This window comes from Chrysemys picta, chromosome 10 (genome assembly GCF_011386835.1).
Source record: "Chrysemys picta bellii isolate R12L10 chromosome 10, ASM1138683v2, whole genome shotgun sequence".
Classification (NCBI taxonomy): domain Eukaryota; kingdom Metazoa; phylum Chordata; order Testudines; family Emydidae; genus Chrysemys; species Chrysemys picta.
The window spans coordinates 60,515,333-60,533,279 of NC_088800.1; the positions used below are offsets into that span (position 1 = coordinate 60,515,333).

At 38.2% G+C, this 17,947-nt stretch overlaps 1 protein-coding gene across 38 annotated transcripts in view; it reads left to right on the forward strand.

Annotated features, from left to right (window-relative positions):
* The window catches only part of RBFOX1 (RNA binding fox-1 homolog 1), a 2,478,424-nt gene that overhangs the window by 1,766,699 nt on the left and 693,778 nt on the right, over nucleotides 1-17,947 (forward strand). The window lies entirely within an intron of this gene.

Here is a 17,947-nt window from a genome sequence, read left to right on the forward strand (position 1 = left end):
TTTAGACTTTTATAAGCTCCCTGGGGTTTTCTAATCTTTGTTCCTGCAGGCTGATTGGTCTTCCTTCATTGTCTCTTCCTTCTGGTAGTCTTCTGCTCTGCTTTTTATACACCTGCTCATTCATTCCCCACTCTGCCAATTAACACAATTATCTGATTACCTGCCAGAAAATTCAAACCTTCCCACAGTTGGAGATTTACCGTACAAACTTACTTTAACTCTTTCAACCAACAGCACTAATAAAGTCAATTTCTCAGGCAGCTACTCTGCTTGACAAAACCCAAAGGAGTTCATGGCTGTTAAAAGTAATGTTGTACAATAAATGTTCTAATAATGAATTGGGCTACTTCATTGTTTTCAAATAAATGTATAAACAGCTGTAGCCAAACTTAAATGATCCTAGTATTCCTGGAATCAGTAGTCTGTAAATTCTGCTTTTACTGTACATTTGTATAGTTTCAACCCTACAAATAATTTTTTTATATGACAGGATATAATTCTTTTTTACCTCTGGAAAAAATATGTAATTTTTAATGAATTATAAATAACCTCCTATTTGCAAGTTTGCAGAAAGTCTCATTTGAACAAAAATTCAAGATCTCTCTGGATAGACTGCACAGGCTACAGGTATGCTGCTCCTGACATTGTAGAACATAATTCGGAGTGAAGTATTTTGTACAAACCTAGCCCAATGGGATCTTAGTACATGACTAAGGCTCCTAGGCATGATGATGAATAAATTGGCTTATCCTGACCTCTGAACTTGGTCTCTAGAGACCGTATCACTTGCTCTGCATCACCCACTCACTACCCGTACCTGGGTCACTGCTTGCCTCTATCGACTTGAGTGATATTGGCATCTACTCAAGGGACTATGGCCTCTGTGACTTGGTAAACAATGAGCTTTTTGCACTATTACTTATAGAGCTCCACTGATGACAGCAACAATGGGAACTGTGGTCAGATGTAGACAAGGCGCTGGGAGCTGTGATGTATTTACCACCGTACTGTCTAGATGTGCTGTGTGCTCCCACCACTGCTACTACCAGTGGGCCTGTATTGGCATTAGTCCAATGGGATTGAAAAATTGAAGAAAAAGTTCAGTGAAGACTTCAGGTGTTGCCAGCTTTTTATGTGGGGTGCTACAGTTCCATCTTCACATTGGAAAGTCACATACACTGATGTTGTTTCGCTTAACTATTGTCCTGATAATTTAAATGAAAGCTTTTATGGTTGTATTATGTTAATATTTATTTTATCATTTTTCTATTTGTTTTTCAGCCTCATTTTATGATTGAGTTTGTTTATACTTTTTCAGTGTTGTTTATTTGGTTACCATTAGTGTATCATTTTTAAACTAAAATCTATTTTATAACATTTAAATTCCATACAAACATCGTGGCTCCTTTTTCTGTGGTCACTCCAACTATTTTGCCAGCTGAGAGCAGAGTGGAGACTCTACACCATCTGTAGATCATACCATGTCTGGTTATACTGGATTTAGGGCTGGTTTGCAATAGCTAATTAGGCTAATGAGACTTCAAGATGATCATATATGTCTAGATTAATGTAGCCATTGTCTGAGAATACTGGAATAACATTTTGTTTTTATTTTCTAAAACATAGTAGTTACATTGTACCAGAACATTTTAAATTTATTTTGAGTAATTTCCCCTTAAAACATAATGTCAAACTCTTTGGTAGTTTATTAAATCACTATTTTTAATCAATTTTAAATATTTTTTGCTTTTATTTTAGTAAAATATCTTCCATGGTCTACTATGGTTTATTTATAGAGTGCACATTTGACTAGTGATACCATAAAAGGACAGGTGTGATCTTTTGGTCCTATTCTGTGCAATTCTTGGTTACAATCTCTTTCTAAAGCCATAATATGATGGGTTGTTATCAATTTTCACAAGTATCAGGACTGACATGCTTAACTTGAGGTATTTGGGTAGGCTAGCACCAAGGAAAACCCAGGTGCCACAGTGGAATACTATTTTCTGTTCCCTCACAGTCACTTTTGAAATGCCATAGCATGGCATACATGTGGGGCACAGTGTAGCTGGAGGTATTGTTTTTTAGACTAGATGTGACAATTAAGGCTGTAGGCATAAAGATTCCATGACAATTTTCACAAAAGGATTGGTTTGAATTTCAGTACGGTGGCCAAATTGCATCAAAGTAATTACATTCTGCCTGCCTTAAACTCTCACCATAGTTCAAATAGGATAAAATATGCTTTTCTTCCTGTTCTGATCTTTAGTCTGATTTTGGTGAGGTTTGTTAAACAACTGCCATGTTTCACACCTGAACTGACTGCATTTCATTAATTGTAAATGGGATTCCTATTTTTAGATATTATAAAGGAATTTGAAGTCTTTCCTGCATAATTCCATTATGATTATTGAAATTACCTACTGAGTGAACATGAATTGTAGAGCAAACATACTTAAGAGTTTTAAACTCATTTTCCTTAAATGACCTTGTTTTAAGTGCATTGGAAATTTTCTATGAGAAATCAAGAAGGAACAATAATTCTTTAAAATACTATTTTAAATTATCTTGGCAGAGTGTGAGTAACCTTTGTAGGAAAAATATATAGGTAGAAAGAAACATGGATGGTTCCTTGTGATGAGAAGTATTCTTGTGATATTAGATTAGAAGCACGTCATTTTTGTATTCTAAGCAGTTTTGGACACAGCGTTTCACTTTATTGCAAAGCACATTGTTTTTATAAAGCTTAAAAATCCAGTTATGTCTATAGCTGTGGGGGGGAAATGACAGCATGGTGCCAAGTTAAATTTAATTTTTAGCTAAAAAAAAGTACTACTAAATTCAATTTTTTTTTACATTTAGGGAATCTTATAGTTATAGCCAGCTTGCATAACTAGTGTATTAGAAAATGTGTTACTAGTGGGTATTTTTTTTACCCATTCATTATTTATGAAATGCAGAGAAAAATAGTTCAAAATTATTGTTTCAGGGGATTTCCTGTAGCTATTTTATTGTGTTCAAAGGACTTGCACGTACTGATTTAATTCCAACATTAAAAGTTAAATCTCTTTTTATTCTGACCTACATTTAAAAATAAAAAAAAAAGTTGAGGTCTTATATATAGGACATGAAATACTGGTTGAAAAAAATCCTCTTTTATAATCATACTCTTATGATATGTTATCTGTGCAGTATTTTCTTACATCATTGTTGTACACTCTAAAGTAGTTGGAGATAATGTGTAAAAATATGCATACAGTGCAAGGGCTTGATCCAGCAAACAGTTGTGCATGCACGTAATAGTCTCTAACACATGAAGAAGAACAGGAGTACTTGTGGCACCTTAGAGACTAACAAATCTAAGGTGCCACAAGTACTCCTGTTCTTCTTTTTGCGGATACAGACTAACACGACTGCTACTCTGAAATCTAACACATGAGTTGTCCCATTAACTTCAAGTGGTCTACTCACATAGACAGAGATGCATGTGGAAATGTTTTTCGATTCTGAGCCTGAGTGTATGGATGTATATCCATGTATATATGCCAGTGTTTTCAAACTGGGATGCTAAAGATAGACTTCTAAATTTAGGCACCCAAGTAAGAAGCCTGATTTTCCGAGCTTTGTGGGACTTTGTTGGTTTTTGTAAATGCTCAGAACCTTTATATGCCCAAATACGGAGCCTAATTTCAGGCACCCAACTTTGAAAATGTTGGTCATATTACATAATAATTTGTGTATATTATGCATACAGTCATACTGTAGATAGCCACCAGATGCAGATTCCTCATTTTTTCTATAATCGTATATCCAAGCAGTTATGTGAAAATTTGCATTACTGTTTTATATAAATAAAATTAGTTAGAAATGCTTATTTCAGAGGATTTCCCGTAGCTATGTTTAATTGTGTTCACAGAAATTCACATGCTATTTTAGTTCTATTTTTTAGTTAAATCTTTGTTTAGCAAACTGCAATATGTAGTCCTACCATAGCTAATATTAATTTACTTGGTTTAATTATCATATGCAGTATGTTGAAGATAATGATATAGTCCATGTTCATCATGGGCCTGATCAAAGGCCATTGAAGTCCATCTGCTTTGGATCAGGTGCTATAAAGTATTCTCACACAAAAATGGTCTAAATGGAGCTAAGGTTAAGATTACAGATAAGTAACTTAGAGTAAATACCTTACAATGATCTTGTTCTAAAAAACCCCAAACATCATAAATCCAGAAAATGTAGAGTTGGAGTTAAACATCAAAATGTTTGGATTTTTGTTTTTTAAAGTATGGAAATGCAGTTGACACCCAAACAAACTTAACTCTGGCCTAAAGTGACACCATGCAGTAGCTATGCCATGATGTTTCAATGAATATTAGTGTTTGTGGTTCCAAATTACACAAAATTGCCAACTCTCCCAATGTGTTTGCAAGTGACATGATTTTGCCTGTGCCTGGTTCCAGTCTTATGATGCAAGAAGCTCCAGCCCTCTAGGAAATTTCAGCCCTCTGATTGGCTGCCTACCCCACTCAGCCACTTCCTGAGGCAGAGCAACCTCTCTCCTGTTCCCCTTCCCCTCAGCAATCCCCAAAGCCATTCTCCCAGTAGGGGCCCTCACTGCAGCCTGCTACCTCCCACAAGAGAGGGTGAGGGCTCGTGGGGGCTGAACTGATGGGTGGTGCGGACTGAACTGATCAGGGGTGAGGGCTGGGTGGGGGCAGAATTAATTGATGATCAGGGGATGGACAGATGTGGGGTGAGAGCTCCTTCAAGAGGGGCCAAAATCACCTTCCGCAATAAATTTGGAAGTGCGGGCAACACTAATTTATTCTCTCTCTCTCTTTCTCTCTCTGAGAACTGCAAAAATCAAAAGATAGAACAAAAATACACAAGAGTCTTTGGCCCCAAAAATCATGAGGTATTTTTTACTCTCATGATGTAGGGGGAGGAGGAGGGAATTGACTCATGAATTTTGAGCTCTTGAGGTTGACATAACTCATTACATTAAATTGATTTTGAAGAGACATTATTTTAAGTTCCCCTGCTACACCTTCCTCTCCCAGTGTCCTCTCAGCTTGTACTTGCTGTGTATGTCTACACTTCAGCAGGGAGTGAGCCTACCAGCCCATGTAGACAGACTTGCGTGAGCGGGGCTCAAGCTAGTGTGCTAAAGATAGCTGTGTGAACATTGTGGCCCCATCAGATACTAGCCAGCTGAACTCAAGTCCACCTGACCCACCGAATCTCCAGCAGAGCTGTAATTGCACATCCACACAGCTATTTTTAGAGCACTACCTCAAACTCCGCTAGCATGAGTCTCTTTACCCAGGCTGGGAAACTTGCTTTCAGCTGCAATGTAGATATTCCCAATGAGGCTGTCCCTAGAGCTGTGTTCAGTTCAGCTGTACTCATGGGAACTGGGATGGGAGTGAGGTGCTTGCCATGGAGAATGTGGCATCCCACAGGGAAGACTGCACTGGCTATTCAGGTACAAAAAGTCCAGTCACCAAGTTGTTACAAAGTTGAGACGTGACAAGGCATGAAATTAAGTCATGTGGTTGGTGGGAGCTGCAGGGATTGAAAGGGAGCCAGATTCAAAGGGTGACTTTTCAAATCAGCTAAGAGATGGGAACAGAGGCACGGGAGAGTTTCATGTGTGTTCTAGTGATCTTGAGGTGATATTTTCCTGTCTTTCTCCATTTTTATCATAGTAAGAAGAATTTTTTAAAAAAATCATTAAAATGCTATCCATCAATGGCTATTAGCCAGGATGGGCAGGGATGGTGTCTATAGCCTCTGTTTGCCAGAAGCTGGGAATGGGCGACAGGGAATGGCTCACTTGATGATTACCTGTTCCATTCATTCCCTCTGGGGTACCTGACATTGGCCACTGTCGGAAGACAGGATACTGGGCTAGATGGACCTTTGGTCTTAACCAGTGTGGCTGTTCTTGCGTTATTATCAGAAATGTGCTTCACTTGGGAGCCTAATGTCACACAAAATCTTACACATTAAGAATATTGCCCCTTGAAAAAATTCTCCATGTTTTCATGTATGCACTGGGGAAGTAGTAAAGTAGATCAAAACCAGGAAGGGGATTATGTAGGGCCATGAAAGCAGGAAGAAGTTTAATTTTCTTCTTTGAGAAAACATAAAGTTCCTTTTTTAGCTGGCAGCCAACAGGTGTTTTCCTAAAAGTGGAAGAAACTGTATGTTTTTGGAATTGTAGGACAAAGGTTTCAGTCCCAGCTTTGCAGGTGTTTGTGGTTCACGTGCAGCAATGGATCTAGTGAAGGGTGGCTCCCAAATTTGTGGGGATTATTTGTTTTCTTTTAAAGAGATTTGGGTTAAACAGTTCTTGATTTCTACCATTAAAAGGTACCGAGGTTATAATGTGTCTAATAAGTACTTTGGTGGCCAAGAGTCAATATGTGTGTATGAAAAAGGAAAGAAAAGTGTGTTGTGGTAGCGATGGTGTTTGAAAGATTGCAAAAGTGCAAAAAAAAAGTGCAAATCCTTCTTCACAGTCTTTCAATCTCCTACTTTTTAATTCTAAAAAGAAATAGGATTACTAATACAGGCCATCTATTATGTTTCATGCAAAGCACATGCTAATATAATTGGTTCCATTTAAGGATTAAGAGAATTTGTATTTGCATAGGAAAGCTTTCAGCCTTACTGAACTTCATAGACCACAAGGTGCTTTAAAACTCTATTTGAGCTGGCATGAAGGTCTAATGAATGCATGAATTATAGGCTCTGCAGAGGAGAATCTGGTTTATTTCTTAGATCTATCCAATTATGGATCAGAAATGAAAATCCATCACAATAGCATTTCTTATGTAATCAGATGTCTGATTAAAGGAGGATGTGAATGCATAGCTTCTTTTCTTTATGTATCAACTTGCAAGGATTCTTTATATGTCTATATATTTTAAACCATTTAAAAGCTATTTGTTTAATAGATATATCTTGAAGTATCTCCTGCACTTTGTAAATAGGCTTCACAAGAGTAGCCAATTAAATAGTCTTTGCAAATTTACATTCAATTTAGCTGATTCTTTGTGTATGCCAGTGATTAATTCCAAGCCCTTGAGAAAAATGCTTAGACTTATTCAAATAAATAGAACAAGATGGGGAAATACTGTAAGTTTTACTTTATGTACTGTAAATGAGAGTATCTCTCTTGAAGAACTGTGCCAAACCAGCTCAACATAATTGGGTAGCCTGTCAACAGGGTGCCTGCCAATTTGAGAACTGCAGGTATTTACAGCTAGGTGTTTCTCTGAAATTAGTGTAGGGACAGTTCTCCAGGTTTTAGAATAGGTGGAAGGAACTTATTCATCTGTATAATTACTGTGACTTTAGCTTTCCAGTCATCAAGGGCTCTTTTCATTTGATTGTGGGATTATGAAGAAATACACTTTCTGAGAATTGAATCTTCAACACAAAACAGATGTAAATAGTGGCACTTGATGTGATGTAACGTTGAGTTTAGCAGATAGCTATCACCCAACCTAATAGAAGACTTTCGTTTTATACTTACTTGGTTCTATTTAAGTATTTGTACCTTTTTAGTCTGAAGTAGTAAGATGAACATAACTATATAAATCAGGTACTTTTAAAAATGTGTGTTTAGTTGGCCAGGGCAGGTAGTTGAAACCTGGTATATCTTTAGATACAAGTTTGCTTTCAACTCAGGAGGCTTTAGCACCGCTTTACTTGATAAATGACTGAATTAATTTTTGTGTGTTGCAATCATTCTGTGCTGTGGAAGAGTATTACCTTAAGGATACTCTCGTCTGAATTCTAAATTAGAATAAATTAAGCTAAAGTACATATTAAACTTGGAATAGTGCAATGCAATAGCTTTCTCTGTGTGCATGTGTGTGTTTTGGGGTGGGGGGGTTAAACAAAGGTTGTGGGATTTGTAAGATATTTTAGTAATCAGTTTTCTAAAGTGAATACCATCCAAATAAACTGTAGGGCATACCAAAAAAGCCTCCTTCCAACCTCAGTCAACAGACATGCTGTTTAAATTCTTTAATTCAAATGCTCCTGGTTGCATTTTCTTAATGCTCATGTCATCATTTATAGCGTGATGAATTACTTGAACCTTGCCATTAATTTAGCATACATTCAAAAAACACCACTTCTGTTACCCTGTCTCTATGCACTAGCTCAGTTACATGAAGCTCTATTAGATAAGGAAGCAGCCTCACAGTAGTACAAACTGCACCATACACACTGTTTGATTTCCAAGGACAGTCTTATAGAAAGGAGATAATGTATCATCCACATTTTAATGCACTCTATAAAGTTTTATTTTCTTGGTACTATGGTTTTGTAAAGGTAAGCACCTTGTAAAGGTAGTCAAGGATGCTGCCATATACAGCTACAGTGCAGAGTAGCAATAATATTTTACTAGAGATGTCTGGATATCTGAGCAACCGGACATGTTTGTTGCCAAAATGACTTGGTTAATATTCAAGGTTTTGGAGGGGGGGGGTTAACTACCTGGTTAATGCACCCTACATTTACTACAGACAAGTGAGCATAGAATTTTGCTCTTACATATAAAACTCCTGAGAGATTTCTGTGGGACTTGTGTAGGTTCACAAAGCACAGAAATTCCTCAGAAGGTACTGAAAGACTTTGTCATTCAAGAGAATAACACAGCCCCAAATAACCCCTGAGCAACAAATCCATGTGGCAGACTGTGAAGCATATCCAAGTTGCCAATGAAGTTTGTTAGAGATGTATGCCAAGGATGCAAGTATGACTCCAGAAAAACATCATCTTTGGTTTTGCAGTCTGATACTTCACCATTGAAAAAATAAAATGGCGTATACATTTTTAAGTTAATAGAATCCAATTGTGCCTCCCACACCTTTTTAAATTTAGATAGAATATAAATAAAATCGATATGTAAAATATTTCCACCCCGCTGCTGAGCAGTAGCAGATATTAGAGCCTTGCAGTTTGGGCTCCCTTTGGAGGGGAAATCACTGATGCAGAGTCTGGGTATATTCTTAGTGCAGCTTGTTATTTTACACTACATATTCCAGTTGTTGAAAAGAGGTGGTCACGACCAGTGGGGGTGGGATGGGGTGAGGGCTCCTGCTCTGGGTGTGGGCTCTGGGGTGGGGCCAGGATGAGGGATTTGGAGTGCAAAAGGGGGATCCAGGCTGGGGGATGGAGCTGAGGAGTTTAGAGTATGGGAGGGGGTGAGGGGGTACGGACTCTGAGCTAGGGGTGCAGGTTCTGGGGTGGGGCCAGTAATGAGGGGTTCAGGATGCGGGAGGGGGCTCTGGGCTGGGGCAGGAGGTTGGGGTGCGGGGGGGGTGAGGGCTCTGGCTGCGGGTGCGGGCTTTTGTGTGCGGCTGGGGATGTGGGATGCAGGAGGGTGCTCTGGGCTGGGACCAAGAAGTTTAGAGGGCAGGAGGGGGATCAGGGCTGGACTGTGCAGGGTGTGTGTGTGTGTGAGTAACATTCATGTTACTTAACTCAGATTAATTTGCAGTCAATTAGCTTGAGCTAAAGCACAATTAAAAACATTAATGTAGACATCTATGGAGCCTGTGCTAAAGAACCTGGTTAGTATCTGGATGGACCCTAAAGCTATTGTGTTATTTTGAAGGTTGTAAAGAAAATTCAAATTTCTGGATAGGATTTTGAGTTAGATTCCCAGGTGTTCATCCTACAGTGCCAGCTTAAGTATCTCATGAGCACCTAGCAGGGCTGCAGGGACTGAGCAGAGTTTCCCCCTCGCAGAGTTCTCCCTGTTACTGAAAGCTGCTATGGCACTAATGCTAAAGGGAAATTGCCTCTCCTCTGTCTGAATGTTCTCATTCCTGGTGCTCAGCCAAGATCCGTACCAAGGAAAAAAGAGAGGGAGGAGGAGAAGGTTAGTAGCTGGCTACCTTGGAGCCTTGCCAGCTGGGAAGTGAGAGGACGAGTGTGTGAGGTGAGGGTTTCAGGGAGGTGTTAATTTCAGCCTTCTGTTATTTCAGTAATAGATGATACATATGAATATAATCTCTTACACACACACAGCACCTGAGCTCATTTGCTTTGCTAAAGGTTGGGATGTGATGGTAAAGAGAACCGACTGTCTAGAGCCTGAGACCCATTAGGTCTTGTGTGTATGGTGGGGTAATGCACTCTACTGGGGTGTGATTTCTAAAGGGCACTACTAGCATGTTGCACATTAATTGGTCCGTGTAGACCCTGCCAATGTGCTCCAAAGTAAATGCACTAGGGAACCTCTAATGCACATCAGAAAGATCTACGCAGGTCAATTAATCTGCATCACAGTAGTGCCCTTTAGAAAGGACACCCCGATAGATATGACACCCCGATAGTGTGTGGTACCTAGACAAGCCCATAGTGTCATGGAGCTGACCTGAAATTTACCATCTAGCCATGCCATCTATATTTCCTCAAACAACCCCAGTGAAATTGCTTCTTCCCCCACATAATTCCATAACTTTTATTGATCACACCAAAAAGCATATGTTTTAAAAACTAAGAGGTACCTTTTCTTAAATATATGAAATGATGCATCAGTTGGTACTGTACAATCCCATAAAATCTGTTTAGGTTGCTATTTTAAAGTAGAAAAGGTTTATTAATTTTGTTAAATATGTCTGCCATATTACTTCACCGTCAGAAAGGAAGACCAAAACTAGATTCATGATAGATATAAAGGAATGATGTATAACACTTAGAAGCCTGTTATAGGGAACGATGATCAGTTTGAGCCCAAGGTTGACCTGGAAGTTGGAGGTGATCAGCACTTGTCAGGATTGAGCCATTTATACATACACTCACTCGTATAAAAGTAACATTTACATACAACAGAGAAGCTTATTTCAGATATTATCCTAAAAATTAATTAAGCCTTGAAGCAAAGTAATATATTTTGTGAAAATGCTCCTTAGTGATTTCAGTAAGGCCAAGCTGTGCCCTTAAAGGCACATGTATAGCTTCCATTGAAATGAAGGGGGAGTAGTGTGCACATCCAAGGGCTAAATTTGGCCTTATATTTAACTGAAATAGAACTGTAGCAAGTAACTAAAATACTACAAAATGACTGGTTCTTATACATGCATGCACATTGAGGGAAGGTATTTAATTAGGTGATGACAGCTGTCAAAAAGTAATAGTATATAAGCTAATATTAAAAATCCATTGGTGGATGTGGAATATTATATAAACTGCCATTAAGTCAGTAAGTCTGACTCCTTAGCAGCAGTAATAGGAACTCAACTTTGAATTGTCATTGTGTAGAGGGAATCTTTTTTTTCTGGTGCCTTGTGGCAATACTAAAAATCTAAAAGTCAAGCTTTCTGCTATGACATTTCAGTATGATTTACACGGCACTAACTGTAAAGCTTTGCAGTCTAAGGTTTTCTTTAACACTAGTGGGGGTGGAGTGAAATTTGCTTCTGCCTTACCAAAAGAATACTTGCTTTTTTATTTTTTTTATCACAGGAGGTTGGATTATCTCCAGAAGGTTAATATATTTTGGCCTGCATTCTTCTGGAGCAATTGATTCGACTTGTTTAACCTATAGATATCTGTTTTGTTTTGATTTGGTTTTTGGTTAAAAAAAATAGTTTCTTTTGCTCTGATTTATTCACTTAAATTTCAAGAGTGCTAAGAATTTTGAGATATAATCTCCAAGTCTGACTGAAAATGATTCTGCTCACTTGCACCATAATTAATTTGTTACTGTATTGTGCATGTTAAAGCAGCATTACAGTAGCTAATATCAGGGTTGTTTATATTTCTCATTATATCCTTATTCACTTTCTGGTGTTAATCTGGCCATAAAATTTATCTAAGTGTAATTTTAACACCCAAGGTCTAATTGCAGAAGCAGATATTTTTACATATTAAAACAATGATTTGGGACCATTTTAATAGCAGTGCAAGTTCACTGCCGCTTTTTGTTTGTTTGTTTGCAAGACTAAAATTTTCAAAAATATTTACATATAATGCTAATACTACACAATAGGCCATTTATACATACACACGCACAAATAAAACCCAGCATAATGTACTGTATCCTTGGTTGCATTGACAGCTGCATGTGTCATCAGCTAAACTGCCCTTTGCTGCTTGAAGTATAGAACCTAGAAGCTTAGGGCAGCCACTTCAGAGTTCCAGATAATCACAGACACTTAAGTATGATTTGAGTTGATATTCCATTCACTAGAGGGCAGTAGATTGAGAGTGATTTTGTGTGTGTGTGTAGATTTTAATGCCAGCAGGGACTTGTATGATGATTTAGTCTGACCTCCATAACCCAATGATTCCTACATAATCCCATAATTTCTAGTTAAACTACATACTTTAGAAGGACAATCAGTATTGATTTAAAGGCTTCAAGAGATGGAGAATCTGCCATGTTGTTGGTGAATTGTTCCACTGGTTAATTATCCTCAAAGTTAAAAGCTTGTGCCTACTTGTAGTCAAAATTTATCTAACTTCAGCTTCCTGCTATTGGATCTTGTTACACTTCTTCCTGCTCAGATAAAGACCCTTCTACTATCAGAAAGCTTCTCCCCATGTATTTATAATCTGTGACCAGGTCACCTCTTAACCTTCCCTTGGATGTAAACTAAATACTGGTAGTTTGACTTCTGAAGTCTCTCAGTGTAAGGCCGCTTTTACAGAACTCAACTCATTCTTGGAGTGTACACCAGTAATGGCCTCACTAATGTTATATACAATCCCACTTCTCTACTCTTCCTTGATAAGGATTGCATTAACTCTGTTTGACACAGCCCTACACTGGGAGCTCATGTTGGGTTGGTTATCCACCAGGACTCCTAAATCCTTTATATTGCTTTCCAGGATAGAGTGTCTTATCCTATGTGAGATTTACATTCTTTGTTCCTAGATGTATGACCTTGCATTTGGCTATATCAAAAGACATGTTTAAATGATTCCATATAACTTTGCATAACTGACTTGTCTTTATCATTACTTATCATTCTTTCTCCCTCCCCATCCCCGCTTTTTGTCCTCTGTAAACTTTGCTAGCAAAGATTTTAGGTTTTCTCTTGATATGTATCAAATAGAACTGAGCCAAGAACAGATCCCTGTGGGATTATACTAGAAACACACTCAGTAGATGGTAATTCCCCATTTACAATTGTTTCTTGAGACCTATCTGTTAGCCAGGTTTTAATTTATTTGATAGGTGCCATGTTGATATACATAATATGCATATACATACACACACAACTATATATATATATATATATAACATTAAAAATGATGTAAAACATTTAAACTTGAAAAATAATGGATTGAGGAGTTAGGAAATACCTTACTTAAGTTTATCCGTGCCATCTTAATTCTGCCTCCTAATGTGTATGATCACATACTATTTTTTCCAGAGGTATCCTGGCTCATTCAGTGCACAGGCCAGATGGTACTTATTGAATGGATAGCTATTCAATATGTCTCTGTCCTCATAATTCAGTATGTGGCCCTGGGCCTTATTTATCAACAACCTGCACTGAATATAGAATTTCCACATGCACTTTTCTATAGTGCTAGTATCATGATATCTTAGAGCTTTACCAAAATTAGTGAATTTATTTTCACAACATACCTGTGAGATGAGGTGTGTGTGCGCGCACACACACACGGTACATTATTTAAAAGCTGCCATGTCACCACTCCCTGCCACATATGTTTGGGTGACCAATAATCTGCATCCAAAGATAAAAGGATGGAGCTCCAGGACCCATTAATCCTGTTTATTCAATCATCTGACAGCAAGTATGTGGATCCTGTAGTATTTAAATATGAGATGAAGGGGTTTCCTGCAAGGAACTTCTACTACAGGAAGAGAAATCGTTATAAAAATAAGGTCCGATTCCAATGCGCCATACTTCTGGCAGTTGTGTACATAATTCAGACAGATGCTCACATATACTTGGGTATAAAATCTATCACTAAAACAGAGGTTTTCATAATCAAAGGGACCAACCAGATTGGGGCCCATGTACTATGCAATGAGCAATCATAAAGTAAGTTTATCTTTGGTATATAAATTAAAGCCAAACACCACTAGAGATGCATAAACTTTTAAGGTCCATATTCAGAAAACATTAAAAATGCTCTGTTTTATTTCATAGTTGACTTTGTTTGGGTAGGTGGGGAGGAAGGGAATTGAAAATTAGGGCTATATAAACTTTAATTTATTTTGAAACAAACACATGATTTCCCTTGTTACAGAAAAATATTATTTCTCTGCACAAGTAATATTCTTGGCTTGAAAACTCCAGGTAGACTGTGTTAGTTTCATTCAAACAGCATCAGCATTAATCATAGCACCCTGGAAATGTGAACTGCTCACAAAAAAATCAATTAAAAAGAAAAAAACGTAAAGTATCAATTAGACACAAAGGCAAAATGGTGGCAGTCTACGCCAACAATGCACATCTTTAGAAACCCACTCAATATGTGGACTCACAGATGTTTACTTTATGTTTTGGACTAGTGCAGCCATTCCTTCTATAAGTATAAGCTATCAGGTTGTCCAAAATAATTATGAGCATATGTTGTTGAGCTGAATTCTGCTTTCTGTTGAAATATGTTAAAGAATGTTCTGCACTGACTAAAGGACAGCTGCGGCCCTTCATTCTGTCATACTTCATCTGTGCTTGAACTATTTATACTTGGCTCCCTCAGAATCAATTTCACAGAATATAATGGAACTGTTAAATCTGCAACGTTGGCTCAATTTAGAGTCTACTTAGGAATATTTAAAACAAAGTTTTAATGATAAAGTTTGGGTTAAGATAATGTAGTATTTAAGGGCCATATTTTGAGACATGAGAGCTGCAGGAGCTCAGCACTTTCCAGGATTTGACTGAGGGTTTTTGGTTGCGTGGTTTTATTTTTGTGTGTTTTCCTACTAGAGTCAAGCAGCTTTTAATAATTTAATTGTCTGTGCTGCATTTTTTTTTTTACACATTTCAAGTGTAAGGTTAAGGGAATGTAACTGAGAACAGCCAAGTCAGGCAAATAGAATGTCTTTCAGTTCCAGAAATGCCTAATTTACCGAATCTTCATTTGAAATGAAACAAAATTAAATGAATAATGAGCCAAAATGATAGCCACATCGGTGGCTTGATCCAGCAGTCATTACTAAATCAAAATACTCTTTCAAGTCCAGGGCAATTTGATTCATACAACGATTTAGTATTCAATCTGTGTGGCTTTGTGCTGTTACCTCCAGCTAAGCAGGGTAAACTAGGTTAATAGAATTTACATGGGAGACCAGGAAAATGGTGCTGCAGGAATACAATGTGAATGACTTAGAGGTTCCTTTGAATCAGGATGGTCCGAAGGGGCAACATGATACTGGAGTTGCTATAGTTTTGATAAGACTTAAAAACCCAAAGCCTTGATCTCTTAGTCATTAAAAATCGCCTGGCACTTTTCCCTAACTGCACCCTTATTGACCAATTAGAATTGTGTGTATGCCTACCATATTCCCTTTCACTTTCAAAAGTGTATGCTGGTCTTCATTGCTTAACTCAACTTTTGTGTAGTGTTGCGGTGCACTGTTAAATTGCTTCCACATTTCATCCCAGAAGACACTGTGTTTCATTGATGGATTAAGTGATCTCTATATAGAATTTGTGTATCAGGGTTGTTGTGGTTTTTTTAAGTGAATTGCTATCCTTCAGGAAGAAAGGAGCTATACAAATATTAGGTGATATTATGATGGTGCTGCTGTTACTCATAAAATTTCACAGAATCAATGAAATGCAATGAAACTAGTTAATAATGGCCACCATTGGGACTCCATTTTTATTTGGCTTTCAGGCAGAAATCATTCTTCATTCAGTGCTACTTATGTACGCATAAAACAAAACAATTGTACTGGCTTGGAAAAGCATGATTTTAGTCCAGGTACTTCAGCAGATGCAGTATGGTACAAGACATAGAATTAAATATTGGTCTGTCATATGGTCCTCTGTAAGTTCTATGATGCAATAAGTCACAGTTTAAGTTAGCAAGAGTCAAAGCTAGAGTTGCCAACCCTCCAGGATTGTCCCGGAGTCCCAGGAATTAAAGATTAATCTTTAATTAAAGATTATGTCATTGATGAAATCTCCAGGAATTCATCCAACCAACGTTGGCAAAGTTGGTGACTCAAAGCTAGGCACTGACTTCATACTTAAAGAAGGCTCTGTGCCAGTTAAAAACAGTGACATTCCCCTTTTGGCACTAGAACTCCTTGGAACTATTCTTCCTGGCCTTCTCTTAGCTTCCTAACAAAGAGGTGGGATCACCTTCAACTCTTGCAAAATCTGCAGGAGTTCTTCCAGTTTTTCTGTGGCTGAACTGTATATCAGCTTGCTGCAGTGTAGATGTCCCTACTGTTATCTGTGAAAGCAGACTTCTGTGCATTCAACTTAAATGCTTAAAAGTTATTACTTTGATTGAAGGTCTTGTGTGGTGTGGTGTTTTTTTGTTTTTTGTTTTTGTTTGTTTTTTAAGATTGTAAAAGTTCTCTGTGACAGGGAATGTTATTTATTGTGTCTGTCAGGTACCCAGCCAGCACAATGGGATCCTATCCTGGTTGAGTTCTCTAGGCACTACTGTACCCAATACTGCTACCCTTCTGAATCTGCAGCAGATGTCATGAGAGAGTAAAGAAGTGTGAACTGTCTAAGACTCAAATCTAGCACAAATATACAGCCTGGGTTGGGCACTGGGGAGTTCCTCTGGACTGGAGAAGAAATCCTTTTCCCTGTACCTGACCGCTCTGTGGCAGTGGATCTGATCTGATCTGTGTCCGCTATTTCTCCATGTAATTTGTGCTCTCACTACCTCGAGGGAATGGCCAGAGAATGATCCTATGACTAATCTGCTGGCTTTACCTCCAAATTTTTATTGTGGAGTGCAAAAAGCTTCTGCAGAGATGGGCCCTGCAGCACACAGGTGGTTTACCTGCCCTACGAGAGCTACTCAAGGTGTAAGATACTATTCCATGCGAATAAGGGTGGCAGAATCTTGATCTAAAACCTGGCACCTTTTCATTTTTTTTTTAAATTAAAAGCCATTTGAAATGTACCTATTATGCCAAATGTCACTCATCTCTTCTTGTGTCTCCACATAAATGGCAGATTGGGATTTGAAAGGTTACTTAATGATCCACATTTCATGGCTTTCGCAGTTACCAGCAACTTTTCTTCCTCATCAGTCATGCTGATGCAGTTCTGCTCTGTTTAGCCAATTACCCTACCTGTTTTTTTCTACTGCTTGCTCAAATGACTATGAGAGTAAACAATAGCAAAAGAATACAGTTTCATCATTCATCTTAGGCTGAGAAGACCTCAAGTAGTCTGTTTCCAATACATTATGGTAAAGTCTCAGACTAAGCTGAGGTTCAGACTTGATAATCACTACTCTGGCTACTTTTATTTATACTTTCTGATGTTTTGGGGACATGGTGCTGGCTTAATGTACATCACATTTTAAATAGTGGTACCTGTGCTAGAGATGAAGTTGGTGTGCATTTCATGATGGAGATAAAATTCATGGACTTATTTTAGGATGGTTTCCTAGAGATATTCCTGGCATTTATTACTAGATATCAGATACAATCAATGTGAAGGACTTTGTGTTGTCTCGTGAGCAATTCTTTACTAGATGGACAGATGTTGGTAACATCATAGAATCATAGAATCATAGAATATAAGAGTTGGAAGGGACCTCAAGAGGTCATCTAGTCCAACCCCCTGCTCAAAGCAGGACCAATTCCCAGCTAAATCATCCCAGCCAGGGCTTTGTCAAGCCGGGCCTTAAAAACCTCCAAGGAAGGAGACTCCACCACCTCCCTAGGTAACGCATTCCAGTGTTTCACCACCCTCCTAGTGAAATAGTTTTTCCTGATATCCAACCT